This window comes from Limulus polyphemus, unplaced genomic scaffold, assembly GCF_000517525.1.
Source record: "Limulus polyphemus unplaced genomic scaffold, Limulus_polyphemus-2.1.2 Scaffold8801, whole genome shotgun sequence".
In the NCBI taxonomy this organism is placed as follows: domain Eukaryota; kingdom Metazoa; phylum Arthropoda; class Merostomata; order Xiphosura; family Limulidae; genus Limulus; species Limulus polyphemus.
Window position 1 is genome coordinate 18,050 of NW_013674411.1, and position 3,373 is coordinate 21,422.

The 3,373-nt window shown below is 33.4% G+C and overlaps 1 protein-coding gene across 1 annotated transcript in view; it reads right to left on the reverse strand.

Moving 5' to 3' along the window:
- Nucleotides 1-3,166, reverse strand: part of LOC106475561 — an 8,934-nt gene extending 5,768 nt beyond the window's left edge. Inside the window, exon 1 of the mRNA XM_013936239.2 lies at nt 2,990-3,166. The gene's annotated coding sequence lies outside the window, so the exon portion shown is untranslated. The remainder of the gene's footprint in view (nt 1-2,989) is intronic.
- Nucleotides 3,167-3,373: the final 207 nt, after the last annotated feature.

The following is a 3,373-nucleotide window of genomic DNA, read 5'->3' on the forward strand; positions in this document are numbered from 1 at the left end:
CGGTAAATTCCTTTGTGAGCCAATCAAAATTAAGATCGTTCATGAAAGGGTTTCGTGGCTGATTCATACAATAATTACTGGTAAAAATCAGTTAGATTAACAACTTTTAATGTAAAGAAAAAGATAGTGCGTTTTGGTAACACTACGTTCCAACAAAGTTTTTTATATGTTGCTTAGCAACTAAAGTATAACCTAATATTGTTGTTTGTCTATGAACTGAAAGTATAAAATGAATTTTTGTTTATTTATTACTTTAGAGTCTCCGTTGATTAAATAGGTTTGTTTTTTATTCAAAACGTTGGTGATAAAATCAGAAACGATTTAAGTTTAAAACTGAATCAATATTTTTACTTTCACGATAAATTTTTTGCTCTTGGCTCTAGGCTAGGTGATCCCACACTGCGTCTTTACTTTAGACTTATTATAACAACACTCACAACACTTATAAGGCTTAACGGCAATCCCCTCACGGCACCCTTGTACTCCCGTCACTAAAAGCTTAAAGGGCAGACAGTAATCAAACTATTCTATCTGGATAAATACATTTTGGCTTTTATGACTCCTCCTATTTCGAGAAATCAAGCGTGATGTGACGTGACACATACTAGCTTTTTTTATAGGTTAGATACATGTTACTAAACAGTTTAAACAGGCATCCACAAATCACAACAATACGGTGTTTTAAGCATCATTAAAAGTAGAGGAAGAAGTAATCAGATTATTTTTAAAAAAAAGTGCCTCGTTGGGTCAGCGGTATGTTTATGGACATACAACTCAAAAATCTGAGGTTCGAGTCCCCACGGTGGATACAGCAGATAGCCCAGAGTGGCTAATATAAAAGTATTGTTGATTCCTACCAGTAAACAAGGACACAGTTCTAAGGTATTTTAAAATACAAGTCTTCCAATTAACCAGATATCCAATGAAAATAAAACATCTTTAAAATACGTTTTGTGACAAATGTCGTCATCAGGAAACATAGTACATTATTTTCTAAGTAATAGACAATCAAAATGGGTTATTCAATGGATTTTTTTTTTTACTAATTGAAATATAACATTAAAGCAAGTATTCTTGTGGTTATTAAGTTATTTCTTTTTTTTTTTTGTAGATCTAAAATCCTCTAATTTCTTATTCATAAAATATAGCTTGAAACGATGATAAGTTTTTAAAAGTATTTCAGGTTTTATAAAAATTTTCAAAGTACATCAGACTTTAGGAAACGTTTGCGCGGTTTATAAACTTCAGCTATTTTTCCCCTCCGGGTATTTTCAGAAATAATAAACATGTAGATGGAGTTTTGGTATCAAAAATTGATATTTTTGTTAATATGCTGTTAGAATAAAAAAAATTAATAATTGACAATTATTCTTTGATTACCTGATAATTAAACCTTTACGTTTGAAATTTGAAAACTACGGCAGTCTGCAAATTTTCATTAATAAATCAATTATTATATAGATGGCCCCCTTTCTAAACATTTCTTCAGAAACTTCGTGCAGCACTCTTGATACTACAAGACAGGGGAGAATGAGCAAGAGGTCCTTTCGGTTTATAAAAACTTGAAAGCAACTGGAAGTTGTACAAATAGTTACATAAACTATGTGTGGAATTCAACTTTAACACGAGGGAATCCTCAATAGCGGCGGCTTGTTTCTTTGTTTTCAATTTCGCACAAAGCTACACGAGGACTACCTGCGTTAGCCGTCCCTAATTTAGTAGTGAAAGACTAGAGGGAAGGCAGCTAGTCATCATCGCCAACTCTTGGGCTACTCTTTTACGAACGAATAGTGTGATTGACCGTCACATTATAACCCCCCACGGCTGAAAGGGCGAGCATGTTTGGTAGGACGGGGATTCGAACCTGCGACCCTCAAATTGCGTGTCGAGCGCCCTAACCACCTGGTCATGCCAGGCCTAATGGCGGAAGCACTTGAAATTATTTTTGGCACCATTAATTAATTAATTAGAATAAATTAATTTATGATATTTATTAGTTATTTTCCTTTTTATTAGCTATATACCAATATATATATATATACCAATACCAGTAATGACAATACTGACTTAAAAATAAATCAAGATTGAGATCATTTTTCTGTCAACCCATTTTTATATTCAAGCTTTGAGGTTGGTATAAATCTACAGCTATGGTCAAAAAATTTGCATCACCCTAAAATCTAAGAATGAGACATAATGTTAGGATATATTAACATAATTTGGAACTTTTATTTAATATTATTTAATCAAAGAACCTACAGAATGATATGGTGAAAGTCTACCGGAATCCGTAATAGTAGTACTTAGGTTTTGTAGTGCATTCCATGAGTTTCAAGACTTTCTTAATATATAGTTGTACTTAGGTTTTGTAGTGCATTCCATGAGTTTCAAGACTTTCTTAATATATAGTTGTACTTAGGTTTTGTAGTGCATTCCATGAGTTTCAAGACTTTCTTAATATATAGTTGTACTTAGGTTTTGTAGTGCATTCTATGAGTTTCAAGACTTTCTTAATATACAGTTGTACTTAGGTTTTGTAGTGCATTCCAGGGGTTTCAAGACTTTCTTAACCCTCTCAAGCAAGAATTCAGACCAGGGTCATGTCCGAAATTTTATAACAATATCTTTAAAAAAATATGATTTATAGAATAACAAATATTTTTCTTAAAAATTCGATTTACACGAAATTAAAATATCTAATTTTGGAATACAGTGCTTTTCTTGTATACTGTATCTTTTTTGTTTTTTTCAAAACAAAAAAACATTGATAGATTTGGGGATCCGCGAGAAAATTTAAGTTAAAAGGGGATTCTGGAGTTATTCAAGTTAGAGAACCACTGATCTAGATATTCCCACGCAACCTTTAAACGTAGTATTATTTAATTATCAGGTTTCATTCGACTCTATGGAGTAAAGTTAGATAATTCTAAGGTGATGCAAACTTTTGGCCATAGTTGTACTAATAAACATTATTTCTGACTTATATTACCTCCCTTTTTCAAGCGATCCAACGTTGAAGGTGAGGAACTGGAGTTCTACGTAGTCGCCATTTTGGGCACCATCAGTAACAAAGCTTACTATACATAAGAAGGGAATGTGGCGATGGAAGGGCTCGCTGACGTGGAGTCTGTACTTCACGTTGGCTTCTCCGTTGAAGGTCCTGTTGCAAGCTGCCAACAAAGAAATCCACAACCAGAAGGGTTTTCACTTTCTGATAACCTTATTGGTACCAACCACGAGATAATACGTACAAGAGTTATGGAACTTTACTTACAATAATGTTCATTGCCTAAACCAAAAATAATAGTTTGTTTTGAATTTCGCGCAAAGCTACACGAGGGCTATCTGCGCTAGTCGTCCCTAATTTAGCAGT